Consider the following 17,842-nt stretch of genomic DNA (forward strand, 5'->3'; position numbering starts at 1 on the left):
TGGGTCCCACATGTGTATGTATCCCTTCCAAGGGAGACGCTCAAGGAGTGTGTTCACATGGTCACATGCTTTTGGAAAATTTGCCAAATTAAACCATTTTCACCATAAGCAGTCATGTCTGCTCTGTTTGCCTTCTGACTTCCCCTGATAGGAAGGTAGTGGTGGATCAACGTTTTGGAGAATCTGGCTAAAGGGAGAGTTCAGTTGGCTATCCACCTGGTTTGGGTCTAGGGGGTTATTTATGTGTTTCACAGTTGCTTTTATGTGTAGTTAGGTTTTTTCTCGCCCTCCCAGGGTCAGAATAGATAACCCTGAGTTCTCTTACTGTCCACTTTACCAGCTCACCTGGGGTCTTTACCAAGGGTGTAGAAACAGAAGTCAGATTGCAATATTGACTTGTCCTATGGTACCAGAGGATGTAGGTCATGGAAGAAAAAGAGAAAAACTTTAAAGGTAAAGAGCCAGAACTAGTTTGTGGGATATCCTTCCAATCCCTAGATGTGGAGAATTCCATTCTCATTGAAATCTAGTCAAAATGAAATATCCTACTTGATTAAACAGCTTCTGCAATTATAAAATAAGGCACCATTACTTTCCTTTTTTGATGTGAATCATGCAAAATAGTATTTAAGAACTCCTGTGTTTTTAGCTGCAAGCCTGTAATGGGGCTCCGAACAATGAGTATGACCATGTGGTGTCACTTGTTTTTACATCCTAATGTACAGGATTTTGTTTTAGCTCATCTGATATGCCTCGTCTTGATGGAGTCTGGTGGTTCCAGATGATGCAACACATCAAAATTGTCATTGAAGAGAAAAATGGACTGAAGCTTTTCTAAACTATTGATAGTAAAAAACAATTTCTGACAACCATGTTATATAAAAGAATGCACTTTCTTTTTCTTCTATTATAAAATAGGCATATAAAGAAGTATGCAGCCAAAAAGTAGTATTTTAGGGGAGATGTTAGACAGTTAATGAATGGAACCATTATGTTATTTTTCTGGGTTTTGTGACATTTATGGTGCTTGTTGGCCTTTAGTCCTTGTAATTTGTCATAATTTCTTTCTTATCCTATAGAAAGATTCACTTTTGGACCTAAGTTAGCATTGGCATTTTTTTTCTTGCATACAGATTCCTAAATTGTATATGTATCTGATGTTGTAAGATGTGAACTCATCCTTGAACTGTACTGTATAACCTCACAGGCATTATTGTGGACTCTGGAGAAGCATATATGAAATATTTAAAGGTCACAAACCCCTAAAGAATATGCAGAGGGAAAGCCTGTCTATTATGTTATTGATCCTTGCAACTTCCCCTTGCAAAACAGTGGGTCAGACAGTGAATTCTCCATTATGCAACTAGAAAAAGTAGAGCCCAGACAGATGCTACATTACGTATCCCAAATTCCACAATTGAGGCCGATGATCACGTTCATTCCATCATGAAGAGATTAGACTGTCTCCACCGATGTAGCAATGCAGAGGCAAGAGAGAGACAGACAGACAGACAGACAGCCAGACTGAGTGAAGGAGGGTGGGAAGAAGTGAAGGAAATAAATGAACTTTTATTGAGGGTCTGACTCTGTTTCAGGTCCTGTGTTAGTCACTCTCACGTGATTATCTTAGTTAATGAATCTTCAAATGTCTGTAATATATAAAGAAGTATCTATGATGCATTACATGCTTACTGCCTGATTTTATGACATCATGAGACCTGCCTGGGCTGCTCATAATCCAATAAGGAAGGAGGGCAAAAAAGAGGGCTCTGGAGTCACACTCAGAAAGTCCAGATAGATAGATCATGAAAACAAAAATTCACCCGTCATATTGAATGACACTGTAGATATTTTCCTTGAAAGTACAAATACTTTCTACGCTGGGGAAACAGCACTTACCAAGTGCAAGACCTGTAGTCAGTCACTATGGTGTAAGATACATGATCCAGGCTTACAAGAAGCAATTCTTTTTTTACTCATTTAAGAAAGCAACTTAACTTAGACTTAGAAATGTGCATTTTGCTAATCATTGTGATGTGAAACAATAGTTTTGATTCATGTTTCTTGAATTTTTTTCGTATGTGTTCCTGAACTTGACACTTTGGAGCTACAAAATGATTCTTTAAAACTGCCAACCAGATTTTTTTAGGATCCAGGAATACATGCCTTTCAGGGACTGTCCATAATCATATTTATACACTGGATCATACTATTTTTTGTGACTTTTATATCCAGAGACCGATTGGGCCTATCTATCTGCTCAGTGTCATCTTGAGTATGAAGGACCTCACAACAAACACTGCGAGGGGATATTCCTAATCCTATAAGAGTATCTCCCATGTGTTTTTATTTTGCATCTATACACAGTAGATATAAAATATATCACCCTCTGCTTATACTCTACGCCACTACTTCTTACTGTGGCTTTCTTTGGAACATATCCTGAAATTGCATTTTCATATTGTGGGCGAGTTGCTTTCAAATATTGTTTGATGACCTCATTACATCAAGTATCATCAAAGGCTCTCATATCATGCTATTCTTTGAAATAGTAGAGGGAACTTAACGTAAATAATATTTAGGTAAATAGAATCAGAGGCGAGCCCCACAATACAAACCATTTTGAATGACTGAACTTACAAACAGGTAAGAAGAGTCTAAATATGAGAAGTCTGCAACCCATGGATGCTTGGATCTGTAACAGGGAAGAACCTTTGTATTCTATTAGAAGTTAGTCGCTAAAGGGATGTTGCCTATAAGCTTAAATTATACATAATGGCCCATCTCTGGGAACTTTGCCTTCCAGGTAATGAGCCTTAAGCTAAAATACCTTTGTTTAGCTCACAGGAAACATCCTGGCCAAGCCCACCTGTGAATGGCTGCAGGGAGGAAGAAATTAACACATCCCCTCTGGAGTCTGACCGGAACCTGGACCTTACCCCTCCACTTTTAGTATAAAAGAAGCCTGAAATCTAATACAGGGAAGATGGTTGTTTGGGACACTAGTTCGCCATCTTCTCAGTCTGCTGGCTTTCTGGATAAAGCCTCTGTTCCTTGCCCCAGCAACTCATCTCTCGATTTATTGGCCTGTTGTGTGGCGAGCAGTATGAGCTCAGTAACAGCTCTAGTCATTTCTGTTTCTTTTCAAGCTTCTGTTGCCTTCACTGTGAGGAGTCTGTTACACGTGGAGTGAAGATACAACGCAGGCAGGACGGTGATGTGCCTGTTTCAGCTTGTGGTGTCACGCTCAAAGCATCCTCTCAGATAGTGCCTGAGAGAATTGACACCTGACGATTATTACCTTAAGGTGCACTAAATGTCCTCAGAAAACAAGCAAGCAGCCGTGCCAAAATATTTACTTTGAAGTCAACGTTATATATATCCACAGAGTATATTTCTGACATTGCAGTGAAATTTAGAGGGGAAAATAATTTTTTAAAACCTATTGTATAGGCACATTTTCTGTAAGTCCTTTTTGCTAACTTAGGGGCACCTCCACAAAATTACAATGGGCTTAATCAATTTTGAACTCTCTGGATGGAAAAGTTTAATCGAGACATTCAAATGCTTTGATATCCAGGAGCATTATCCTGCAATAATAATAATTATTATTATTATTTTTTTGCGTTACGCGGGCCTCTCACTGTTGTGGCCTCTCTCGTTGGGGAGCACAGGCTCTGGACGCGCAGGCTCAGCAGCCACGGCTCACGGGCCTAGCCACTCCACGGCATGTGGGATCCTCCCGGACCGGGGCATGAACCCACGTCCCCTGCATCGGCAGGCGGACTCTCAACCACTGTGCCACCAGGGAAGCCCTGCAATAATTATTGATGACACCTGAGGTACAAGAATTTGGGCTGAACTGAGTCAGTGAAAATTGTCCAAGAGTCCAGTTTCAGCGCAGTGAGCTGAAGTCATCCAAAACAACATCACTACGGTACTATTGTTAACTTCTTAAAGTCATTTGTTGCCAAGGAAAATTCTGAGAAATTATACTTCAGTAAATTTTGTTCACTGACATCAGAAAGGGCTGGCACTGGAGAGTGCTATAGACAGTTATAAAATTAAATATCAGTACCTAGTTTTTCATAAAGATTTCAAATGATAATTTTTCAACCCCAATACTTTTTGGAGGTTTGAACACTAGATAAAAATAATCGCGTATTATTAATTTACATAAGCGCATTATGTAGAAATGTAAATATTAAAAATTTTTCATTATCTATTTTATACCAAGAATGAAAACTTTAAACAAGTTCAGCTAGAAATTATTACACCTTGTTACACGACAGCTTACTCTATGGATTATTTACTGATTAAAGCTCTCTGCCCTGTAGTGCCCGATCCCCTTCTGCTCCGCATGCATCAGAATTGCTCACTGCAACCCTGGCTTAGAGATGTGGCTCTTCCCCATTCCGGGGAGTTTTACATGTAGTCATACAATTGTCGTACTTAATAGATATTTATTTGAATGCATAGAAAGGAGCGAGAGTCTTAAAAAAAAAACCCATTGGTATACTTGGTCATATTTACTACATAAACCATTCTTAAGAATATGCTAACTTAATTTATAAGTTTCCTGCCAGTTTTAGCCCCTGTTCAATTTTCATGTTTGCGGCTCCACCTTGAATAGAAACCGAGGCTATGCTGGCATAATAACCAGTAAATGGTTCTAGTTACAAGGAAGAAAGAAATGGATTTGTTGGCACATGACTTAATGGCATGCTGCTAAAACTTTCAGTTTTTGTCAAAATTGCCGAACAATCAGATGGAGTTTTCTTAATTTTGACTTGACTATGTAACCATTATGAGCATCTTTTGTGAATTGTGTGCATTGGAATATTAAAAAAAAACAAACAAAAAAAGCAACATCAACTGCTTCCAAGTTTACAGTCTTGTATTTGCCATTTATTTGTGAATGATGATACCAGAGCTGAAACCAGACTCCTCACCCTTGGAACTAGTTCACTGCTCTTTGTTTTCTGTTTTGAAGTGGAGGGGTCTAAGTGCAATGCGTTTGTTTGGACTTTCGAAAGAGTTGATCTTATCAACCTTGGGGGTCATTTGTTTCTGAACTCCAGGCATCAAATAAAGGTAGACCTACTGATCAGGTGATTTGAAGTCACGGATGGGGACACCCAGGCAGTAATTTATTTTATCAAACTGGTGAGCATAAAACCATAGCTTGGGACCAAAATTTGTAGCTTATTTAAAAATGGTAAAATTCTGAAGACTTGGTTTTAACTTAAAACATTTCTTCAAAGATTTGTTCATTGTTAATGCTCAGAAAATATTAACCATTACAGTCAATCATTTTTCTACTTTACTCTTCTTTTGGAATAATTTTGCTTGTTATGACTCAGATAGGAATTACTTTCCCATGAGCAAGTTATTAATCTAAATTAAATCTTATTCCATTTAAATTTTTTCCACCTAAGATCTTCCATTGTGCTTGCAGTTCTTTCTATTTCGGTGCTCACAGCTATCTACTTTTTCCATCACGGAGTTAATCTGGACATTTCATTTAGCACTGGTCCCAACCCTATTCCTACCCCAACCCTATTGGGGACATTAAACTGTCCCCAATTTAATGATGCATTACTAATAGCTGCTTCTTATTTATAGTCCATCAGTCAAATTGAAAATAATCCTAATGTGACAGAATCTTACCAATGTCTCTATTCATTTTTATTTGTTTCCAACAGAAATCCTGGAAACTTGAAGAAGCTGCTTATAGCAATCTCTATTAAATAGTCTTCATGGTGTGTTTTGGAAAGAAAATGGCATATTTGTGCCATTTTTATTTGCTTGGTGTAAATTTATGCTACTTGGAATGAAGTCCTAAAGATAAGTCCTCATCTAGTGCAAAGAAGAGGGGAGAATTGGAACATCCTATTTTGGAGAACCTGGTCCACCTTTATTACCTTAAGGGCGTCACTTAAACTTTTCTTGCCTTAGTCATCTACAGACTACCTTCCTTCCCATCCACATTTGTGGAAGCTGGAGGTAAAATGGTATGACATAGTGAGAATAACAAGAAAGAATAGATATAAGTAAGTTTGGACAATCAAAACCACTTACATGCAATTCTTTTACAGGAAGATGACTTTGACAACCCACTCTTTGAAGGACATACATTTTAGGGAGCATTTTATAGTATTCTGCCCGCTCCTTGTGATACTAATGGCATGTATGTATGTGGAGTATATGTCATGTGCACGTTTCATTTGCAAAATAAGACTATCCTAAGGAAATATTTTATTATAAAATTTATTGCTGTCAACATTATATACATGTTTTTTATATTTTATTTATTTATTTATTTGGCTGTGTCGGGTCCTAGTTGCGGCACACGGGCTCTTTGCTGCGGTGTGCGGGCTTCTCTCTAGTTGTGGTGTGCAGGCTCTAGAGCCTGCAGGCTCAGTAGTTGCGGCACACAGCCTCAGTTGCTCTGGGGCATGTGGGATCTTAGTTTCCTGACCAGGGATCGAACCCAAGTCCCCAGCATTGGAAGGCAGATTCTTTTCTTTTTAGTTTTTCTTATTTATTTATTTATGTATTTATTTTTGGCTGCGTTGGGTCTTTGCTGCAGTGTGCAGGCTTCTCATTGCAGTGGCTTATCTTGTGAAGCATGGGCTCTAGGCACGTGGGCTTCAGTAGTTGTGGCACATGGGCTCAGTAGTTGTGGCTCATGGGCTCTAGAGCACAGGCTCAGTAGTTGTGGTGCACGGGCTTGGTTGCTCCGTGGCATGTGGGATCTTCCTGGACCAGGGCTCGAACCCATGTCCCCTGCATTGGCAGCCGGATTCTTAACCACTGTGCCACCAGGGAAGTCCTTGGAAGGCAGATTCTTAACCACTGGACCACCTGGGAAGTCCCTCAACATTATATTTTAAGATTCAGGGTGCAGAATTCCAAAAGTCTTAGAGGGAGTTATTATAGCAAAGGTAGTCTCTTCCAGAAAGAAGTCTCAGGCATCCACTTATGCTCTGTAGGAATGTGCTCCCTTAGTGACTGTCTGGTCGTTTAGTGCCTTCAATTTTCCCTCCTGCTCTGTCTCAATTGTCATGCGCTTGCAACAAATAAGGGCTTTTTCTGTGTTGACAAAGTGTTGGCTTGACTCTCCTATTTGCAAACTTTAAAATTTTGAATATCTAATCTGAAACCACTGGTACTCATTCTTTTCTGCAATCTTTTATCTGGTTCCTAGTATTCACCATTCTTAAGAAATAGCTCTCATACAAATCCCCGATAGCCTTGTGGACGGAGTGTAGGGTGGTAAATATGATGAAGTCGAGCTTTTGAAAAGCCACCAGGAATGGTGTACTCATTAAGACTGGGCTGGCAGTACTGAAAGTTGATGCCTCAGTGCTTCTGGTTGGAGCAGAGGTGGTCTTTTTGGAAGACAGTTAGGTGCAGCTGCTTGAAAAGAACCCAGATGCCATAAAACCTCCAGAGCCTGGAATTCCTCAAAGCAAGTCCAGTTTATAGATTCTTACACTCATGTACAGAAAACTAGTAAGATCCTGAGCTGAGATATAAATTTACTGATTCCATAGCTAACAATTCTATACAGTTCTGATATCAGTTGGAGCAGGAATAAATGAACTATTTTCCCTCTAAATTCTAAGATCTAGTCCAGGAGTAGGAGGTTCATGACTCCAAGAGAAAGAGGGAGGAAATTACAGTGACCCTAGGCTACATGAATTTACACTGCCACTGTCTTCCTGTTTTTAGTGTAATAGAGGTCATTCCCTATCCCCCACTTTGTGTGAATGAGAGAAATACCAAGTAAAAGCTTTACATACTCGACAACATGAAAAAACAATTCACTATACAACCTTTGCAACAAAAAAGCAGCTTCTTGTGAGATTCTTGAGACAATGAGAAAGGGGTGGAGGAGAATGCAAATTTTTATTAAAATAAAAGAATGAAATAAATTCTGAGTACCATGGATACTTATATAGCACAAATCTCAGGAAAGGGTAACAAGGATGGTTAAAGAAACAGGAAGTTTTACATACTGCAAAAGTGTCCAGAAAAGACAGAGAAGTAGAAAGTAGCTTGGTGGAAATCTTTAGCTCTTTGAAGGCTCTAGTGAAATCTACCAACTAATAGGAGAATAGGAGGTCACACTGTGGAATTAATAACCAGTAAATTTAGAACAAATAAAACAGAAATGTTCTTGCACAGCATTTAAGCAGCCTGTGGCACTGACAACTGCAGGAGGTCAGGGAGTTAAATGCTGCCGAACTGGAATTAACGAAGAGCAGAGTAACGTTGTCATTCTTACCGTTGTCATTTGGACGATGATTTGGGTGACTTTATCCTTTGCTTTAGAATTTAATTATGATTGCACTTTGTGAAAAGCTAATAAGGATGTAAGACAAACAGCAAGAGTGAAAGTAGGTAAGGGCCCCTCTCTGTGAGCCTACAAACATATTGAACATAAGACAAGTATCAGATGATATCAACAGCTGCTGAGTTTCAAGATTTTGCAGATATGTGGGTAGTTTGAATGTTGAGAAGGTTTCATTCAAACTTCACATCTTCAGGAAGGACAACATAAAATAATTCTTGGGAAATTAGAATTCCTTTCAATTTACAAAATCTACTTGAAGAAGGAAATTTTTTCATCATCCCACTCCCCCCAAATACAATATTTAGTAAACTACTGTCTTCTCCTGATCTGTTAACCCCAGCTGGCACCCCACAAACAATATCTCTTGGCAAATATTGAGTCTGATGATGTTGCTATTATTGGTCCATGGTCCATTGTTTTTCACATCTCAGGAGCAGCAGCATCTCGTGTGGACACAAACGTTCCACCTAAGATCATTAGTACTTCAAGCATTGTAGCAGCCAAGCCCTCGTCCCAGTTCTAAAAATAAGTCATTTTACAACAGTCTTAAATGTGACTTTTAGCTTTATTGCTAACCATAATCAATGCCTGGCCATTGATTATCACCAACCTTTTTATACATAGAAGGAGCCGTGGGTACCCCTCCTTACCTCTCCACCCCTAGCATATTATTGTCAGGTTGAGTTAATGTTCAACTAGGAATTACTTAGTGTGATGGGGAGGTAAAAAGATAGGGACATTTAATTTTTCATTATTCTCTCCCTTGCCATAATTAGCGAAGGTGTAAATATTAACACCTCTGATCTAGACATGAGTTGAAACTATCATTCATAAACTTGTTGCCATGGAGGCCACATTCTTCAAAAATAATGACACCGGACCACTTCATCCAGCATCTTAATTTGTTCATATTTTGGCTGCTAAGCTTTCTGCTTTTCTGCTATTGTAATATAAACAATTGAGCTCCATTAGTTTGTATTATTTTTCATTAACTTTAGAACTGTTAGGTTGAAATTGAACAATGTATTTTCTTGGTTATTCTTTCTTTCTTTTTTTCCCCCTTTTTAAATGCAGTTGGCTTTTTTCCTCCCCTAAATAAATAATTTTTTTATTTCAGTATTTTCCTTGTAATCATGGTTATAATTGACAGCTTTATAATACCGGGGGGCACAGTTGAGGTCTCTTTTTCTTTTCAAACACTCTTCTCAATCCACAGCAAGGGCTGTTTTTCTTTGTTTCTTTGCTGTCTGAGAAGAGGCAGAAGATCAGAGAGAGTTCCTGGCGGTGGTAGAATATTACATTCCATTGTAACTAGTGGTTTACATAGACTGTGCAACTAAATAGTCTGTGAAAACAATTCAAAATGACTTTTCCTTTTCCTGTGAAAATCCAACATTTTCATAAACTCAAGGAAACGTATGGTTTTGAAAACCTGAAATATTTGTATCCACTTTTTAATTGTTGATGTGACGATGTCAAACCACCATGCTGGATATTTTTAGTACCTATCCCCATGACTGATGTTGTGTGTAGAAATAAGAAGTAAGGGTATCACTCCTGGCAGGACTAGAGTGAATTAGAAATTCCATTTTCAAGACATTTTAAAATATTCACTTTTTAACCTCCTTTTAAAGCTACTTCTTGCTGTATTTTGCAAGGGTGGGGATTTAATGCATGATGCCTACACATGTGTACATAATATTCTCTACATTTTGTCTTTAATATTCCTTGGTTTTTAATTATTAAAGATAAGTATTTGAATTATAAATATTCTAGTTATACAGGAATAGGCAAAGCAGGCATATACCCTCAGGCAAAATTCTTCCATTATCCATAATCCTTCTGCCTCCTGCCTCCGTTTCTCGGCTTCCTATCTTTATGTCGCCTCAAAAAACACACAGAGGCATTCTTTTAAACCAACCTTCTCCTCCCCACTTGAACCATAGAAATCCCTTCTCAATATGTATAGAGGCCTCTTCCTTGAAGTGGGATGTCATACTTGTCCTAAATATAATAAAGTGCTATCTTCAAGGCATTTCTGCATCCAAAACACTCCCCAGAAACCTGCCGAGCCCTCCGATCTAACCAGTCTGAGTGTCACAAATCATAGCCCAGAAACTGCTTTATAGTGAATCATTAACATTGTCAGGAATGACTTGGCAGAGAGAAAAAGCTTTCCATTATTGAACTGAGGGAGAATATACAAATGACAGCATTGCCATTCCACTCCTATTGTTTTATAAAGCTCAGAACTGATTAGTAAGAGTTTATTACAGAGGAATACGACTATGCATTTCACACAGAGCACACGTTGTGCTAGGTATTTTTGTATGTTTGCCCTTACATTGTTGGAGCTTCATCGTCTATGTAAATGTTTTGTTTTAAAAATTCTGCTTGCAGTGCTGAGTGAAGTTTTATAGGGTGAATAAAGGTGTTAAAACGGGCATATGGATGTATGCAAAATAGCTGACCTGATTATGTGTAGGCGAAAGCCATTTTCTGAGGCCACTTGCCTGGGATCTGGATCTCAGTCCTCCTGATCTTTTGCCCAGCAGGGATGACTAAAAAGGACAGGATGCTGCACCAAGGATGGGCGAGAATGAGTTTGGATGAATGTTCTCTGTCTTATCTGAGCTTACATTCTCCAAAGCCAGAACGGTTAATAAAGAGTTGATTGCCTAATATTCCTTTGCCTCCTTTACCTTGTGTTTATGTGTATAGTGGATATGGTGGTGCACAAATAGATTCCCACTGGGATGCAGGCACTCATTCCCCAGGGGCCAGAGTGTTCCTTGCCACTGGCTTACTGTTGAGTGATCTTCTAAGAATTGCCCACGGCCAAAGGGAGTTTATCTTTCCCAAAGTTACAACCCTTCCCCAGGTCCAGTGTCCCCATGACTAAACCATGCCTCTAGACAGCCTCATCCACCAGAGGGCAGACAGCAGAAGCAAGAAGAACTACAATTCTGCAGCCTGTGGAACGAAAACCACATTCACAGAAAGACAGACAAAATGAAAAGGCAGAGGATGATGTACCAGATGAAGGAACAAGATGAAATCCCAGAAAAACAACTAAATGAAGTGGAGATAGGCAACCTTCCAGAAAAAGAATTCAAAATAATGATAGTGAAGTTGATCCAGGACCTCGGAAAGAGAATGGAGGCAAAGATAGAGAAGATGCAAGAAATGTTTAACAAAGACCTAGAAGAATTAAAGAACAAACACCTAGAAGAATTAAAGAACAAACAGAGATGAATGATACAATAGCTGAAATGAAAAATACACTAGAAGGAATCAATAGCAGCATAAACGAGGTAGAAGAATGGATAAGTGACCTGGAAGACAGAATGGTGGAATTCGCTGCTGCAGAACAGAATAAAGGAAAAAGAATGAAAAGAAATGAAGACAGCCTAAGAGACCTCTGGGACAACATTAAATGCAGCAACATTCGCATTATAGGGGTCCCAGAAGGAGAAAAGAGAAAGAAAGGACCAGAGAAAATATTTAAAGAGATTATAGTCGAAAACTTCTCTAACATGGGAAAGGAGCTAGCTGCCCAAGTCCAGGAAGTGCAGAGAGTCCCAGGCAGGATAAACCCAAGGAGAAACATGCTGAAACACATAGTAATCAAGTTGACAAGAATTAAAGACAAAGAAAAATTATTAAAAGCAACAAGGGAAAAATGACAAATAGTATACAAGGGAACTCCCATAAGGTTCACAGCTGATTTCTCAGCAGAAACTCTACAAGCCAGAAGGGAGTGGCACGATATATTTAAAGTGATGAAAGGGAAGAACCTACAACCAAGACTACTCTACCTGGCAAGGATCTAATTCAGATTTGACGGAGAAATCAAAAGCTTTACAGACAAGCAAAAGCTAAGAGAATTCAGCACCACCAAACAATCTCTACAACAAATGCTAAAGGAACTTCTCTAAGTGGGAAACACAAAAGAAGAAAAGGACCTACAAAAACAAACCCAAAACAATTAAGAAAATGCTAATAGGAACATACATATTGATAATTACTTTAAATGTGAATGGATTAAATGTTCCAACCCAAAGACACAGGCTCATTGAATGGATATAAAAACAAGACCCATATATATGCTGTCTACAAGAGACCCACTTTAGACCTAGGGACACATACAGACTGAAAGTGAGGGGATGGAAAAAGATATTCCATGCAAATGGAAATCAAAAGAAAGCTGGAGTAGCTATACTCATATCAGATAAAATAGACTTTAAAATAAAGAATGTTACAAGAGACAAGGAAGGACACTACATAATGATCAAGGGATCAGTCAAGAAGAAGATATAATAATTATAAATATATATGCACCCAACATAGGAGCAACTCATTACATAAGGCAAATGCTAACAGCTAGAAAAGAGCAAATCCACAGTAACACAATAATAGTGGGGGACTTTAACACCTCACTTACACCAATGGATAGATCATCTGGACAGAAAATTTATAAGGAAACACAAGCTTTAAATGACACAACAGACCAGATAGATTTAATTGATATTTATAGGACATTCCATCCAAAAACAGCAGATTACACTTTCTTCTCAAGTGCACACGGAACATTCTCCAGGATAGATCACATCTTGGGTCACAAATCAAGCCTTAGTAAGTTTAAGAAAATTGAAATCATATCAAGTATCTTTTTCGACCACAATGCTATGAGATTAGAAATCAATTTACAGGGAAAGAAACGTAAAAAAACACAAACGCATGGAGGCTAAACAATTCGTTACTAAATAACCAAGAGATCACTGAAGAAATCAAAGAGGAAATCAAAAAATACCCAGAGACAAATGCCAATGAAAACACGACAATCCAAAACCTATGGGATGCAGCAAAAGTAGTTCTAAGAGGGAACTTTATAGCAATACAATCCTACCTCAAGAAACAAGAAAAATCTCAAATAAACCATGCCTCAACTGGCAATATTTCTGATGGACCATCCCAAGTTCAGAACTCCTCATGGGATTGGCTGTGGTCTCCGCTGTGACTGCACTGCAATTCAACATTTCTCTCTGACAAGCCCTGATTCTTTCACTTCCTTACACATATGATATCCAAGAGCATTCTCCAGTAAACCACTCGTATACAAATCTCAAGTTCAGAGTCTGTTTTACAGGAAACTCAACCTATGACAGTTGATACTAGGGATGGTCCTAGGAGGTAGGCTCTAAAATGAAATTTGGGAGTTGAATTATCTACTCACTGGCTGGTGACTAGGACACCATTGCTGGTGGTAGGTAGGGTATCAATAGTCTTGAGATGCCACAGTGGTGCAATTGTTAAAATTTTCACTGATCTTGAATTGTGATGGGATATTATTAGCAGAAGAAAATGCATTGCAAGGTGTAATATCACAGGCATTTGAGAGTTTAGGGGTAAATAGTAATTAAAAGACTACAAAATTACATAGCTGTTGCCGCAAGCTATCCACGCATTGGAGAAGACATGAAAGGCTGAGGGTGATTAATCACCAAATTAAGGTAAAGTATTAAGGCTCCCTTGGCAGCATATAAAGAGACTCCCACTTCCTGTAGCTGGAAAGTAAAACATCTGAGGACCTGACTTAGGACGTAATAATGAAAGTAGATTACCTCCAGAGAAGGTTGAAATTTTAACTCCAAGTTGTCTCTGACAAGATTTGGGCCAGGAGTGGGACACTGGGTCAAATAAGCCTCGAAAGCTTGACTCTCCAGATTATCCCGACCCTCTGAGCCTGCAGAAGTAGCCTAGACCTCCCTGCTAGAAGTGAATGTTTCTCCCTTATTTGAAGAAGATAACATGTGCCCCTTCCCTCAGAATCTATTCCCGACTCCCCTCCTGGTTACCAAACAGTAACAAGGATTAAGTCACAGCATATTCCAGCCGGGGAAGTGTTGGGCTTGCAAGATTTGGGCAATGTGTACCTGTTTGGCCCAGGAGAGTATGTATGGAAATGGGATCCTCGAGGTCCTGAATTAAGGGGGCAGAACATAAAGTTTGAAAGGAGAGAATTCATTGATATAGGACCACTGTTCTGTGATAAGGGTGTAATACTCTGTCAAAGGCTCTAAAAGAAGGAGCAAATATACTACTTTTAAGTTTAAAGAAACTGACAGTCCACACCAAGTGAAGCAGAAAGTACCATGGGTGGTGGCGGAAGAAGGGATCAAAAGACCCAGAGAAGTGGGAATCCTATAGTGGATGTACATGAGGTCAAACCCACCACCTGAATGTGTTCTGTGGGAGGACCTGGATGAAACTCTGTTTACCAAAATAAGGAATGAACTGGTGAGAGGGACAGGAGAATCATTGAAATGCTCAGTGTCTGTCCACTGTAAATCAGGGCTCATGGTAGGAGATGCTATTATAAAAATAGTTTCCTTGAAATAATAGGGATGATAAGATACAGAAATACTAGAGGCCAAGTGGTGGCATATTATCATCATCAGCAAGGTATGTGCAATTCTCATAATGAGTGACAAGGCTGGAAGTGCAGCCAAGGAGACCTTACCTGCAGAGAGCTATGGAGATGGTTAACAGAACCTGGATCACTAAGGGCAAGAGAGATGGGTAGTTGACAAGGGAATTGCTAAATCTATAAAAACAAAGGAATTCAGGGATGGATGATCATAATGCTGAAAACAACTCCCCCAATAATAAGTCATGATCACTTGTCCAGTTTCTGTACCTGAGCCAGTTTACAGACCCAAAATTCCTTAGGGAGGACCCTACCACACCATAAAGAGTACATGGTTCTCTTTGCCTTTTCCCAAGGGGACTTTTGACTCATTTACTTGGGTAGCTATTCACTGGGGAAGGGGAATACCCAGATATTTTTAGGGTTGTTGACCTAAACCCAAAGCCTTGTTTATGACCCACTTAGCATGAAGGTATCTAGGGCCAGGAAATAAATAAAGTTCTGGCTCAGATATAAGCTCAGAATGGGTCCACTGGGTCCATGGACTAACTCAAAGGTCACTTTTGGAGTCTCAGAATATATACTTGGAACAGACATTTCTTGGTACTTGGTAGAACTCCCACATTTTTTCCTTGGTCTGTGGGATTAGACCCATCATAGCAGGGAAGCCAAGTAGAAGCCTCTGAAACTGCCTTTCATCCTAGAAAATAAAGCAAATGAAAAAATATATACTAGGGTGAGTGGCAAGAATTAGTGCCACCATTAAAGACCTAAAGGACAAGGGATGGTGGTCCCATTGGTACCCTTTTTAATTCAGCATTCTGGCTTTTACAAATACCAGACTGATTCTGGAGGAGGATGACACTGGACTAGTGAAAACTGCTAGAGTAAGAATATATATGGACTCACTGATGGTGGCAAAATGCTTCCATGTTTGGTCAAGGTCCTGGAAAGAGAAAGATTGGAAAGGTAGACTCAAGAAGTTTTGGGGAAGAGGCATTTATACGGACATATGAGTATGGTCACAGAGTGCGAAAACCTTTATATCACATGTTGATATTCACCAGAGAGAATCACTACGGAAGATGTACCAAATGACCAAATAGATGGAATAATGAGCGAGTGGACACCAGCCAGCCTCTGTCACTGGCTGCCCGAGTGCTGGCACAATGTACACATGAACAGAATAGCCACGATGGCAGGGATGGGAACTATGTGTGAGCCCAGCAGCGTGAAATCTCATTCACCAAGGCTGATATAGCTACTACTACTGCCGAATGTGAAATCTGCAAGCAAAAGAGACCAATACTAAGCCCTCAATATAGCACCAATCCTTGAGGAGATCAACAAGCCACTTGTCAGCAGGTTGATTACAATGGATCCTTTTGACCCTAGAAGGGCAACAATACATCTTGATTAGAATAAATAATGTTCCAGATTTGGATATGCCTTTTTTCAGTCCACAGGGCCTGTATCCGTTTTCTAAGCTGCATTACAACTTACCACAGATTTAGTGGCTTAAAATAACACATTTATTATCACATTTATAACACATTTATTATCTCACAGTTTCTGTAGGTCAGAAGTCTAGGCATGGATTAGCTGGGCTTTCTGCTGCAATGTGTCACCAGGTTGCACTACAAATGTTGACCCGGGTCCTGATCTCATCAGTGGCTCGACTGGGGAAAGATTATTTACAATCAGTGCCACTCTCTGAAGGCCTACGAGGTATTTAATATTCTGACACAGGATTTCACACCACACTGCATCAGATTGTGCTTGTGTGCAGTGGACACATAGCCATGGGGTTCACTGGTTCTATCAAAGACTATACCACTTAGAATCTGCTGGTCCATAAAGCAATGAAACAGCTTTTTGAAGATATGTCTAAGGCATCAACTTGGAGATGATACCTTGAGAGAACAGATCTCCATCCTGCATGATGCAGTATATAACCTAATCAATGACAATTTTATGATACTATGTACCTAAAATGTAGAATACATAGGCCTGGAAACCAAGGGTAGATGCAGGAGTGGACTTTTTAAAACATCAGTCCCAGTGACCCATGGGACTTTGTCCCCACAACTCTGCAAGTCTTGAGGTGCTGGTTTACAAAAGGGAACACTTTTACCAGGGTATATAGTAAGAGTCCCATTAAACTTTAAGCTATGACTGCCACCTGGTCACCTCATACCCCCTGTGCCAGGAGAACAACAGGCAAGAAAAGAATCACTATTCTGGCAGGGCTAATTGACTCTGATCTTTAGGAGGAGGTAGGGCTGCTATTACACAATGGGGACAGGAAAAATACATTTAGCACTCCGTTTGTACTCTCCTCTCCAGTGGTGATGGTAATCAAAGATGGGGACCTGCCAGACGAAACAAGAACACAAACTTGAAAAGATATCTCCACCCTCATGTTCATAGCAGCATTTTTTACAAAAGCCAAGACATGGAAATAACCTAAGTGTCATTGACAGATAAATGGATAAAGAAGTTGTGATATATACACACAAGGGAATATTATTCAGCCATAAAAATGAGAAAATCCTGCCATCTGTGGCAACACGAAACTTGAGGGTGTTATGCTAAGTAAAATAAGTCAGGCAGAGAAAGACAAATATGTATGATATCACTTATATGTAGAATCTTAAAAAAAAACTCATAGAAAAACAGATCAGCTTTGTAGTTACCAGAAGTGGGCGATGAGGGATGGAAGAACTGGAGGAAGGTGGTTGAGAAATACAAACTTTACTAGGAGTGTAATGCACATGATGACTATAGTTAACACTGCTGTATGGTATATAGGAAAGTTGTTAAGAGAACAAATCCTAAGAGTTCTCATCACAAGAAGAAAAATTTTTATTTCTTAAAAAAATTTTTTTTTAAAGTATTGTATCTACATGAGATGCTGGATGTTAACTAAAGTTATTGTGGAAATCGTTTTATAATATATTTAAGTCAAACTTTTATGCTGTAAAGCTGAAATTCATACAATCATGTATATTCATTACATCTCAATAAAACTGAAAAAATTACATCCACAT

The sequence above is a fragment of the Leucopleurus acutus genome, assembly GCF_964270905.1.
Source record: "Leucopleurus acutus genome assembly, chromosome: 1".
NCBI lineage: Eukaryota > Metazoa > Chordata > Mammalia > Artiodactyla > Delphinidae > Leucopleurus > Leucopleurus acutus.